Source organism: Cibotium barometz, chromosome 42 (genome assembly GCF_041138505.1).
Source record: "Cibotium barometz isolate CiBa-2024 chromosome 42, ASM4113850v1, whole genome shotgun sequence".
Classification (NCBI taxonomy): domain Eukaryota; kingdom Viridiplantae; phylum Streptophyta; class Polypodiopsida; order Cyatheales; family Cibotiaceae; genus Cibotium; species Cibotium barometz.
Window position 1 is genome coordinate 25518549 of NC_141087.1, and position 13838 is coordinate 25532386.

Genomic DNA, 13838 nt, shown 5'->3' on the forward strand with positions numbered 1-13838 from the left:
TAATGGACAATTATCGTGTTAAATATATGAATGATATGATCTGAGTGAATTGTTATTTAATGATGAGTTCTATATAAGGGATAATTATCCCCGTATTCTATTGGGTTTTGACCAGAATATAAGGAACCCCAGAATAAATTGGATCTTAAGAAAAAGAGTTGTCCTCTACCTTGCGAGATGAGGACATCTCGCACTTTTCAAGTGGGGTAGAATGTAAGATTCTCCCCCAGCCTTCGAGGTATATAGGAGTAAGAATCTCCCTTTCTGATCTTATAATTATTCTCTCTCTAAAATAAAAGAAAGATTCTGTTTAAAAAAGGAAGAACCTTTTCCCTGAATACTTCTCAAGAGTCCCACCTGTTTTAAGGATTCAGAACAATGAGTTCAGAAGTGAGAATCGATGTTTTGGATATCAAGGTTTTGGTCTTCATTCGAGTACGGCCCAAAAGAAGTTCTTTATCTCTTGGGAAGTATAAGAAGTTATCTCCCAGATATTGTGGACCAAAGAAAGTAGGTGATTTAGCTTACGAACTTCTTTTATCTCCTCATCTCAAAGTTCTGAATGCCTTCTATAGAAAAATGTGCCAAACCCAAATCATGGAAAGACGGTAAAACTTCAGTGGTGGCAAGTTACCATTGGCTTCTAAGTTACGCTAGCTCCTTCCTTTATATAAGTCGTAACTTTTACTTGTCGTTCACAGTAATCTTACTCCCATCGATCTCCTTTCTTTCTTAATCTCCTTCATGGCTTGGCAACAAGAATTAGTTTTATCCATAATGATTCCTCACCTTCAAGACGCAAGTGAGTCTGTGAAGAAGGATTTTATAGAACAGTTTGAGCGCTCAATTTTCCCTCACTTGGGAACTTCTGTAGCTCAGACCAAATGGCGGACCTATCAAGACGTAACTAGGGTAACACCCTAGGGTCAGCAGCACTTTCGTAAAACAATGTCCGCTTAGCCATGGTTATTGAAGCTTTGGGTTTGGGTCCCCGATACTACTGCGTCATGAGATCAAGGCATCTTGGGTTTTCTGAGCGGGTCTTCTTACTGGCGTGTTTTCTTACTCATGAGAAGATATGCCTTTACCCCGTTTTTGGCTTGCCTCTCAAAGGTCCTTTTGTTAGATCATCTCATACCACTGAGATAGGTGCGGCAATAACCAACAGAATTATTCCCATAGATGAGTTACCTTATACTTGTGCAGCTTGTGAGTGCTGCTTTTGTGACCATATGATGGACGGGCTTATGGAAGTGTAAAGAGTTCTTCTATCTTTACTGTATAAGTTCCGAGAATGAATAAAGTTTAAATCTTGTTCTTATCTTGCTCTCTTTGAGACTTTTCTTGGTGGTTAATCTTGATTAAAATTTTTCTCTAAGTCTCATATTCGTGCATCTTGCGAAATTACCCTAGTTTGCGAGATGAGGACATCTCGCGTTTTTTAAGTGGGGTAGAAGGTAAGATTCCTCCCCCACCCCCTTTTTGCTGTCTAGTATCTTTCCCTGTAATCAATCCCTCTTCAGAAATATAAAGACCTTGTTTCTAACTATTTTAACCTAGAGAGAGAAAATAATATAAAGACCTTGTTTCTAACTATTTTAACCTAGAGAGAGAATATTTAGATTTTGAATATTTTTGGATAGAAAAATATCTCTTATAATTAAGATGAATTCCCCTGAAACAGAAATTCAAAAAGAATTTTCCAATGTGCAATTGGAATTAATTGGAAATGTGTATAAAGGACCTTAGCCTAAGGGTCTAGATTTTCAGAAATTTTTGGATTATGGTCCAATTAAGGTTCCTATGGGCCAATAGCATCAACCCATGTGTAGAGAGGAGATAAATCTAATTTGTAAAAGAAGATACCCAAAAATGAGTAAATGCTCACATAAGATGAAGAGTTGAAAATGTACAAGGTTTATTAATAAAAAAATATGAGCAATATTAAAAATATGAGATATTTTGGGTATCCAAAAATGAGTAAATGGTCACATAAGATGAAGAGTTGAAAATGTACAAGGTTTATTAGTAAAAAAACTGACACATATGTAAGGAAGAGGAGTTCTTTAAAGGAGGTGCATATTTCACATAAGATGAAGAGTTGAAAGTGTACAAGGTTTATTAGTAAAAAACTATGAGCAATATTAAAAATATGAGATATTTGGGTATAATGATTCCATTTTGACACATATGTAAGGAAGGGGAGTTCTTTAAAGGAGGTGCATATTTCACATGCTTGAATGAGTTTTAAACTCATAAAAATTGAGATATTTCATCTTTTCTCTCTCCTCATTCAAGTCTAGTTCCAAAAAGTTAGCTTAACTGACCTAAAAATGGTCAAAAATTGACCAAACTGATTTGTAAAATTCTAGAATCAGTTTGTTTGGTTAGGAGCTCAATTTTTCCTATAAATAGAAGCCTACCCCTTGTTGAAAAATATATAGTGTTTATGCATCGTTACTCTACTCCACCTAAGCCAAGAACTGTGAATTCATTAATAATTCACTAGTTTTTGGAGCTTCCCTCTTTCTTCAATCCCCATTGGTGGCTCCATCAACATACTTAACCAATTGATTGGTTGGGGGCCTCTACCGTGAACAAAGAATCAAGCAATTTGTAAGGTAATTAGGGAAATTTGATCATTTTCTATAATTTCTCAATGTTTCTCTCTTCTCAACCCCTCTCAAGCTTGAGAAGCTTAATTAGAATGGTTTTTGAATGTTATTGAAGTTAATTGATGAATGGTAGTGAAGAGTTACATAATTTGATGAATGCTATTGAAGTTAATTGATTAATGATAGTTAAGAATTACATAAATTTCTATTTATGCTTAATTCAAATGGTTTTTATGAAATTTCTCTCTCTCACTCAAGAAATGGTCATACTCATGACCCATTCTCAATCCAAATGAAGCTTTTCATAAAGCTTTTCCTTAATCCAAGATTAATCTATACTTGAGGTCGAATTAATGGCTTTTTTCTATGCTTTTAGTTTATGTATTTCATGAATATTAATGATTCAATCCATTAAGGATTATTGATCCAATTAGGGATCATTCTAATTAATTCTTAATGATAAGCTTTATCCCTTAGAAAAAATTGAGATTTATCAGTCATAGCAGCGGAGCTATGGCAAAATTTTTATAAAAATTACGCATAAAACAATTTCATTCAAAGCATGAAAAGAGGACTTCCTACCATATTCTAGGAATTATCATCCTAGATTAATTGAAGATATTCATAGAGAAATCGATTTTTATATTATGCATAATTGATTTTCATGCATAGAGGTATGCATAATAGATTATCATTTTAACATAAAAGTGTTACTTTTATCATAATTAGATTTCATGCATAGAGGTATGCATAAAAGATTATTATTTAAATGTAAAAGTGTTACTTTTAGCACAATTGAATTTCATGCATAGAAGTGTGCATAAGAGTTGATTATTTTATTATAAAAGTGTTACTTTTATCATATTTGAATTTCATGCATAAAAGTATGCATAAAAGTTGATTATTTTATTATAAAAGTGTTACTTTTATCATAATTGGATTTCATGCATAGATGTTTGGGACATCATAGCATAGCGGAGGCTACACTCCAACCCTCACACTTTGTCAATCCGTGAATGCAACCCGGTTAGCGCATAGAGGCTATCCCGACGAATGGGAGAAGATTAGTTAACCACACACTAATGACTTCTAGTCCTACTCAATCCTTCTTCAACACTCAAGCAATCAATCTAACACAATCAACGCATCAATCTAACATAATCAAAGCATCAAGATTAGGCTACACTTAAGCATAAAAATGCAACTTATGCAAAGAATCTAACATGCAAAGAGCTATCACACAAGCCTCAACCACACATCATTTCATGCACAAGCTTCATCACATGCACCCTACAAATCAGATTTTAGCATCAAAACATCATTAAGAAATCTAGATTAGCAAGTGTGTAGACCATAACCTCATATCATTGAAAATGTAGAGAATAGAGAGTACAAGATTGAAGCAAGAATGGAGATGGAGAGCCTTGGGAGAGCACATGAGAAGGAGCTATGGAGCAAGCTCTCTCTATGAGCCTCTCAACCTCTCTAGCTCTCAAATGGGCCACCTTTTATACAAAAACTCTAGAACTCCCAAAAGTTCCCATGTGGGATTATTGTCAAACCCTCTCCCACATTCATCTACAACTTGGAACTCTTTTCAATAGCCCTAAGTGTCTTTTTTGTTGCATCCTTGCATTGATCTTCATTTTTCATGCAACACTCCCCCCTTCCTATTTTGCGCACGTCCTCGAGCGCGGTAGTAGCAAGAGCTACAACAAAAAAACAATGGATACAAGTAAAGTCTTTTATTGAAAAAAAGAAAAGAAAAGAAAAACCAGCAATGATAATTTCACACGTGAGCATACAAGTGCAAGGCTGATTAAAGTTTTAATGAGTACTAAAATAGGTGAGTAAAGACTAGTCAAAGTGAGACTTAAGTGGTAGATAATGCTATGCAAAGGCAAGTGTGCTTTGTACACCGCCGGTTATGACCGCAGTCTCAATGTCCTACAAGTATGTAAGTTATTCCTAAGTGGCAAACCTACTCCTAAATATGAGCAAAGGTGATTGGAATTCTCTCCTTTTTTTTTGATGTTTGTTTTTTAATGTGTGTGTAGAAGGTGATAAAGATTAAGGTTCCACCCAAGCAATGGCCAAGAGACCTCCACCAAGAGAATCTAAAGACCGCTAAGTATCTCAAAGGTGACAGACCCTTTTTCTTTCTTTTATGACCTAAGGAGTACCCCATGAAGATGAGGGCATCGGTCTCGAGGGCCCATAGTGTACCCCAGAGTCCTACCAACATCTATCAAGGCGATAGATTCCTCAAAGGTCTTTTTCTGAAGCTTTTAGACATTAGTGTTCACCCCATGGAAACCAAGGCATCGGCCCCAAGGTGCTAAGACAACCCCAGGTCCTACCAAGCATTCCACATGGCTGTAGACACGTCATGTCTCAATTCACTTTGTATATATATATTTTTTAGGGTATATATATATTTTTTTAAAACTCCTAGCACCTAGCTCATACCTAAGAGGTAGCTACCACTAGGGATAACTAATATACCTTGAAAGCATAAGAACTTAGCATACTCCATTGGTATATATCCTACACTGTCTTTAGATAGAAATATCTTTTACTAAGTCTTCTAAGAGTCTAGAATTCACTCACCATATTTTAACAATTAATCAAAAACTTAGCATACTCCATTGGTATATATCCTACACTGTCTTTAGATAGAAATATCTTTTACTAAGTCTTCTAAGAGTCTAGAATTCACTCACCATATTTTAACAATTAATCAAAAACTTAAACCAGCCAACATTATGTGAACATGCAAACCATATATTCGAAAGATAAGAGCACATAAAGAAATAAAGATTAAGATTTGAATACACCTTTTGTAGTGCCCTGTTGATGTTGTTCGTTTGCATTGATGAATTGCTGTTTTTGTGCAGATTGCTCCTCCTTGATCTTTGTAGGCATAGCATGTCTCCCCCCTTGATGCTCTCTTTTTTTTAGCGGAGATCTCTGCAAAATTTTTATTAACAAACAAGAAAAGAAAAGAAAAGAATAAAATTTGCTATTGGTGCCAATCACCGAATATAGCCGAGGGGAAAAACCTAGTGGGATAAAAGTGCCCTGGCTTGTCGGTCTTATTGTGGAGTCGCTGAGCTTACCCTTGCCCTGGTAGTGGAGATCATCTCAAAAAGAACATAATCCTCTAAAGGCATAAGGAACCACACTATGCAAACATTGATCTACCAAAGAGCTTCAATTGTAGTGTTAATGCCTTATCTTTGGTTTTAGGTATGTCCTTCTTGGGTGGGAATTTTATCAATTGTCTTGGAATTTGAGCAAGATAAGAGGATTTAGGCATTGAAATGCTAGAATCTATGCTCAAATGAGACTCATTTGGACTTGTCTTAGGTACACATGTTGATGGTGGTATTGGGTAATAAGAAGACATCGGGACAACCGATGTTTCAAGACATGTTTTAGGAAGATCAACACAAGTAGATTTGTAGGTGCTATCACAGCCACCTATCCTATCTTGAAGAGTTTGTGTTGATTTCTTTTGCACCCACTGATATGGAAAATCAAGGGTGGCTTTTGGAATCTTTCGGAAACACTCTTTTATCCCTAGCAAACCAAGGCATTTTGGAAGCCAAATTGCTGTTGCCCCCTCATAATAGCCTTGTGCTTTGAGCACATGTTTTGGGACCCATCGAGTAACAATCCGAGGTTTAGGCTTGGAAATGATGTGCTTCTTAAGAGGCTTAGCAACTAGACTAGATGGTACAAGTTTGTACGTATCTTTGGTGGGTAGCCACATTGATAATTCCTTCTTGCCTGGCCTTCTTTGAGCAGCTCGGGGGGGTCACTCACAAAAAAATGTGAATATCACGTGCGTTCAATAGAAGCATACTTTTAATTTATGAAACTTACAGAAATATATTTACATAAGGGTATGATTTAAATTTTTTTCAAAAAAATTTACAAATTCATAAAGAAAAGGGGATATTATATAGATTAAAAAATTCACAAATAAGGGATTTAAAATATAGGCCTTGAACGCACGCGATAGGGATATTTTACATATAGTGACCCCCCCGAGTTGAGCAGCACAACTAGAGTAGTTGGAACATGCCAGCCATGGCCCTCACTTGAGTACTCATCAATTATCCACATCATTTGTTTTGGAGCTTCAAGAGCAGATTTTGAAAGTGGGTTTTGTAAGGTAGAAACATCACCCTTTTGATCAGAATCATTAGCAAATTTGAGTGTTAAATTCTCCACTGAGACTTCTTCTACATGCAGTGCTGTTGTGGATGTATCCCTATAGTACAAATCATCTAGAAGGGCACGTGGTTGTACCATTCGTATAGGAATAATATCATATCCATCCGAGTCACAAAATTGAATTGGCTTCGGTAAAGCACATGTCGATAATGTTGCAAGGACATGACTCCATTCTAATGGATCAATTAAATGCTCAGGGAATGGTTGTGGAATGTATGCCACGTCTGATACACTTCGATTACCCTTAAGTCTCTCAGTGTTGAAATCCCTACATGAGGCTCCACACATTCACAGATCTTCTCGTCCATCTGACAATGTAACTCTTGAGCCCTCAGATGAAGCAGAATCAAACTCATCTATTGGAGACCTTGTTACATCACGATATGAGTGATTCCTTAAGTTGACCCTTGTGATGACAGAATCATGTCGGAGGTACAAATAATTGTATCCCCAATCTTGAATCATTTGAAATTGTCGCATGAATGGTCTACCCAATATCACTTCATAGTTTAGATGTTTTCCAAAATCCACTACTGCAAAGGTGTGCTCATATTCAATCCCACATGTGGTGACCAATATGTTTTCAAGTAGCCCAAGGGGATGTTCTAAGCTTCCATCTGCTAGCTGCAAGCGCATCCTGGTACTCCTAATAGCCGGTTTGCCCCACTTTTCCCAAACGGACCTTGTCACAATGCCCACCCCTGCACCACTATCAAGTATTGCAGTTGAAGATACTTTTCGCACTTCTAATGGGAGGGTACTATGAGTTTATCAATTTCCTCCTTTACAACAACTGCATGTTTAGGATTCATCTGATATGGTTCTTGCATGGATGGTCTCGATCCTTCCATGATTGGTATAGTGTGTTGAACCACCTCAGGTGGTACACCCTTCATTTTTGTGTATTTTCAAGCAAAACAATCCTTGAATTATTTTAAGAGAGCAATGAGCTCTTCTTCTTTAGCTTTAGTTAAGTTGTTAGCAATGTAAACAGGATTGGGATCCTCCCCTAGCTCTGCAATTTCTACCTCCTTAACTTCAGCTAGTCTGTTGTTGTAAGATATGGATTGGCCATTTTCCTTCACTCTTTTGGCCGTCAATTGGACCACTTTTTGTTCGTCACAATGGTGTAGGTTTTGAAATGGTGCAGTACTAAGATCAGGTCTGGCTTTTCATCCTCATCATATTCTATCTGAGCCATAACTATATTTTCCTATCGCTTGGCTTCAGCCATAGCCTTATTTCATTTTTTTCACCCAACCTTGGTAAGCTTAGGCAGATTAAGCTCTTGATTGAAGAGTAATTTTCTTGTCTTGTTTCCCTTCCACGGTGATCTTACTCAACTCCTCACCCCAATTCTCAGAGAACTCTTCGTGTACCTTAGTGACTTCAAGATATCTTAGCCAGTGGGCATCTGTGGGTTTTCTTTGTAATAGGGAATTCCATCGAGTGATATACCTCTTTTGTTTCCAGCACTTCCTAAGGCATTGGCTGCTGTTTTGTGACCTTGCACTCCATACCCTTCTGTGGAGGCTTCATCCTTTGTTTCATTTTCTCTAGGTTGCATATCTACCATGAAGACTGAGGTGGTGGGAATGATTCCCAATTCAATGTACTTGGTTCCTCTAGGGGGCAACAAATCTATGGTGGCAATCACATGCATCCAGTTTTCACTAAAGTTCGGAGGTGTAAGGGACGGGTACATCTCGACATCTTCCTCTTCCCATGAATTATCCTTAATGGCAGGTTGGTAGACTTGTAAGGATGTGATTCGTTCTGTGGTGACCGAAACATCTCCAAACAATTGCCCTTCCATGGGGTGCACCTTCCATGTATGGAGATCAATATTCAAAATTTGTGAATCCTTTCCAATATACACTTTGTCTAATGCCCAATCATGCACCACCTTAACTTCCCTCATGAAGGGTCTACCCAAGATAATGTCATATGAATCTGGCTGGCGCAGAAAGTCCATTACAATAAATGTATGATGGTAACAGAATGAAAAGACCTTAAGCTTTATATTTTCCATCTATAACCCCATTGGCCTTGAAGATGTTCCATCTACCATCTTGACGATTAGATCCGCTCTTTCTAGTTCCAGTTTTCCCCACTTTTCCCAACATCTCTTGGTGATGATGTTCACACTTGCACCCCCATCCATGATAGATAGCAAGTGATTGGTACCCCTGACGGTGGATGTCTTCTCTCTCATAATAACTCCCCAATTGTAGGACTAGGGGAGGTCGTGCATTCAAGGGAGTCCGAACATGTGTGGAACGGCCAGGGCTATTTTAGCCAGTTAGGGTCTATATCCAATAGTTGAGTAGAGAGTTTCTCGATTCTCTTCTAGAGTAGTTCTCTTGGAGGTCTCATGGTGGCCTCTCACTACTCATGGTGGCCTCTCATGGTATCAATGGTATCTTCCTCAGATCCATCCTAAATTGTGCCCACCTTTTTCACTCTTCTCTTAGTGGGTGCAATACCTCCAAGGTTCATCCCTTTGTCTACTTGTTTTTCTTGTGTGCGTTTCAGGATATTCAGTAGTGCAATATTTCTAATCTACACACTTATATTCCTGATGGTGGTGGCAAGGTTAGAAGTAGAAGCAGATCCATTAATGTGATATGGGAAGTCCTTGATCAAATGATCAACACCACACCGAACACATGAAAGAGTTGGCATGGCGTTGGTCTACTTTGCTATTGGTTGAGTTTGGCTAGCATTAGTCACATTTTTTAAAAGACATTCCGCTACTTGATGAGGTCCATTACAATGAAAATAGTATGTGGGTCCCCTTCTCGTAGTCAATTTTATGTCTTTCCCCTTCCACTATACCATGGTTTGAAACACTGGTACTTGCATGTTGTTTTGTAAGGCATAATACTCCGGTGTGATCTCCATTGGTTCCTCGTAGTACTCATTATTAACTTCTAATCCATGTTGAAACTACAGCAATGTGATGAGCTATGGTGGATCAAATACTAGAATCAACATCATTAACAAAGTGATTAGATGATAATTAAGATGTGATTTTACTGAGTAATTAACAAATAGCTTAATGTAGGCATGGATAATCAAAAACCAAAAAATTCTCATTAGGCCATTACCTCAATTTATAGTGTTTACATCAAAGCATATAATCCAGTGATTTCTCCTTGATTCACTCCATCTCTTTTGCTTGATTCTCTCCACCTCTTCACTTTTCCCAGAATATCTCCCAGAGTATCTCCACACTTCCTAAATCTTCTCATGCTACCCTTTATTCTCTCCTAGTAGATTCTTCTCACCTTTTCACAGGTTTCCTCACATTTACACATTCTCTTTTACAGCCTCTAACTGAGGGCTTGTTCTCGCACACACCCTATTCACTTGTATATTTCAACACCTCCCCTTAAGTGAACACTCCTAGTACACCTAGACCCTATACCAAGTTTCCTTGCTACTTGATAGTCCGCGAGACTAGTGTCTAGCACACCTCCCCTCAAGTTAACTTAGCACACCTGGACCTTATACCAAGTTTTTCTCTTGATAGCCCGCGACCAGTGCCTCAAGTCCCTAAACTCATAGTCCTTGACACTCTCTCTCTCTATGTGTCCAAGGCTTACTACAAGTGCCCGTGACCTTGACTAGAGTGCTCACACATACATCTACCCCACGTGGCCTACATCATCGGTGGCTCAGAGGTGGTTTTACTTTGTTGGGGCAGGTTACATTGGATTGTGGGGTCTCTCTCTCTCTCTCTCTCAGAGATTTTCACATGGCTCCTCACTCTTTGGAGCCTTACATCTTCTCTTGTCTTCAGTCTTCTTCTCGTGGTCTTCTCGCATCCATGTCTTCCTTGAGTCTTCTTGTGGAAGCTTCTCTTCTTGTGCCCATGTCTTCCTTCAATGCTTCCTTTAGATCTTCTTGTCGGTGTGGATCCTCTTCTTGGAAAGAGATGTTCTTCTTCTTTCATGGTGGCTGGGGCCATGAGCTTGTCCGTCAGGTCTTCTTGCTCCATGTGAGCAGCATGTTTAAATGTTTTGCTGATAGTTTCTTTGGGTTTTTGATGTTTATCTTGTGTCATTATGCAATGAAAACCCAAATTTATGTGGGAGGTCTTACCTCTTGTCTTATTTTGGACAAGGGCAGTGTCTGATCCCATTTTTTCTACCCAATACATAATGCATATAGCATTCATTCTTATGCACATTCCCAAATGCAACTCTGACTATGAGAATAATCTTGAATTTGAGTGAGATTTACAGGCATTAACCAAGGGTTAAATGCAAAATGATGATTACCACAATTTTATCAGCATAATTTTACCAGAAATTACATTAAATCAAGGGTAACCAATTTGTACGGACTGGTTGGAGTATCAACCCAACTCCGAATTGCAATCTGAAGTTATAGGGATATGTATCAGATACCTAATGGTTAATTTGAACCCTCAATTGCACCAAAATATAGTGATTAGCACTGATTAATGATTAGCAAATAAATCCTTTGTTTTGTGTGCAAAAAACAGAGTATGCGGGGAGTCCAGATCTGAGGCCTTAGAGTTCAAATGAGCTCAAATGCTTTCAATGCCATCAATAGCAATTAGTCTAGTAGAGGATTAAGCCAAGAAACACAAGATTTGACCAAACATTGAATGCTTAATCTCTGTTTTATCAGTCACCTGCAGATTTGATGAAGAGATGGATCTCACTGTAGACTTGATCAAATTGAATTCTGACTTGACCAGCTTGTAGAGCATGCTTGAAAACACTTGGGGCTAAGAGGAATTAGACCCATTTGAACTGACGAAGAAGAGATCTCTGTTTTTCTTCTAGAAATAGGCGCCTGAGAAAATCGCAATTTCTGCAGCATCCGCCGGCGGTTTGCGCTTCTTTCTTGATGGGCTGGATCGTGGAGATGCTGGCTATGTTGGGCTAGAAAGGTTTGGCCTAATGTTAAGTGTGCAAGGATCTAGAGCTCCTCCACCAGCTGGGAGTACAGAGGTGAGTTGAAAAATAACTAAAATTTTGATTAATTTTTAATTATCTACTAATCCTAATTAACTAGATAATGGGCTCATAAACTTGATGGATTCTAGGCATGGCTCTGATACCATGTTAAAATTACCACAATGTGATGAGCTATGGTGGATCAAATACTAGAATCAACATCATTAACAAAGTGATTAGATGATAATTAAGACGTGATTAGATGAGTAATTAAGACGTGATTAGTGAGAAATTAACAAAAAGCTTAATGTAGGCATGGATAATCAAAAACTAGAAAAATTTTCATTACGCCATTGCCTCAATTTATAGTGTTTACATCAAAGCATCTAATCCCACTGATTTCTCCTTGATTCACTCCACCTCTTTTGCTTGATTCTCTCCACCTCTTCACTTTTCCTAGAATATCTCCACACTTCCTAAATCTTTTCATGCTACCCTTTATTCTCTCCCAGTAGATTCTTCTCACCTTTTCACAGGTTCTCTCACATTTACACATTCTCTTTTACAGCCTCTAACCAAGGGCTTGTTCCCGCACACACCCTATTCACTTGTATATTTCAACAATTCACACATGAATTCTATCTCTTCCAAGGGTTCCTTGATCAACAACTGGTTGATCTTGGCCTCCTGTGGTCGTTGTGGTGGTAAAATAGGCAGTGGCAATGGTGACATGTCCTACATTCTAAACATTCCCTTTGGTAATAAGTAGGATGTATTCGGCTACCCTGCATCCACATTGTTTTGCATCGGTGGTGCTGGTAAGACTAGAGGCACTCTAGGTGATAGCAATTATGCTAAAGGTTGGATCCTTGGATATCTGGACATGGTAGTGTCATGGTTACCTAGTATTTGATAGTGAGCACAATAGAGTAATTGCCTTGGTCTTAGGTGAGGGAATTCAGTGCTTGTATGATTTCAACTCTCTCTAGGGGTAGATATGGGCATTCCCTGATGCTTCTCTCTCCCATCCCGTACTTTTAACTTCTCCAAGATGGCATTACTAAGTTCTTCCACTCTCATGTTGCCAATTTGCTTATTCTTGGGTCCCGTGTGTCTTGATGACTAGAGACTCGTGATGTCACTACTACTAAAGCTACCTTGGCATCTTTCGATTGCACAGCAACCCAAGCATGTTATCCTCATATGCAATCGCCAATTTACAGCACGTATCTAGAGTAGTTCGTGCATCTTAAGATCTTGGACTCCTCTTTTGGAAGTAAGGCAATAACTAATCAATTAGCCTTTCCCTCAATTTTCATCTTGAGTTCAAGTGTTAGAGCCAAGAAACATAATCTCGCATGGACTCATTGTCTTTTTTCTTGATGTTGTGGAGATGTCCACAAGACTCCATCTATCACCACTTCGAGCAAAGCTCGGTATGAACACATTCTTAAGCTGAGTGAAATTGACTTTATCCACAGGCTTTAGGGTTTGAAACCATTGGTGGACTTTCCCTTCTAGGGTTAGAGAAAAAGCATGTATCATGGTTACATCACTCATCGGCTCACATGTTTCAGAGGTTAACTCAAAGATCTCTATGTGTTGGATCAAGTCCCTATCTCTTGAGAACTTTGCACAAGCTTCAAAATGATGTGTGGCTTCATCGGAGATGGTCTGGATTCAAGGACAATGCCTAGTTTCCTAACCATGCCTCTGCCCATTTCTGTAACCATATTCAACAGATCCACCCTTGTGACTTCATTTAGATCTGCATTGGGATCCACCATTGGCCTCCGAGGAACTACCCCCCTACCTAGTCCTCTCTCTCTTCCTACATAGGTTCTTCTATTTGATTCGAGTCTATGGCTGGGTCCGTGGAAATCCTTGTTACCTCGCTCACCACCATTAGCTGCCTCAGCCCGCTTTTGTTGAATTAAAAGTTCCATGTTCTGCCAAAAGAATGTGGGTTCATTGATCATGTCATGTATATCCTCTTTTATGTAGAGCTGATCTTCTCCTCCTAAGATGCCCTAGGTAGATTGTCCAC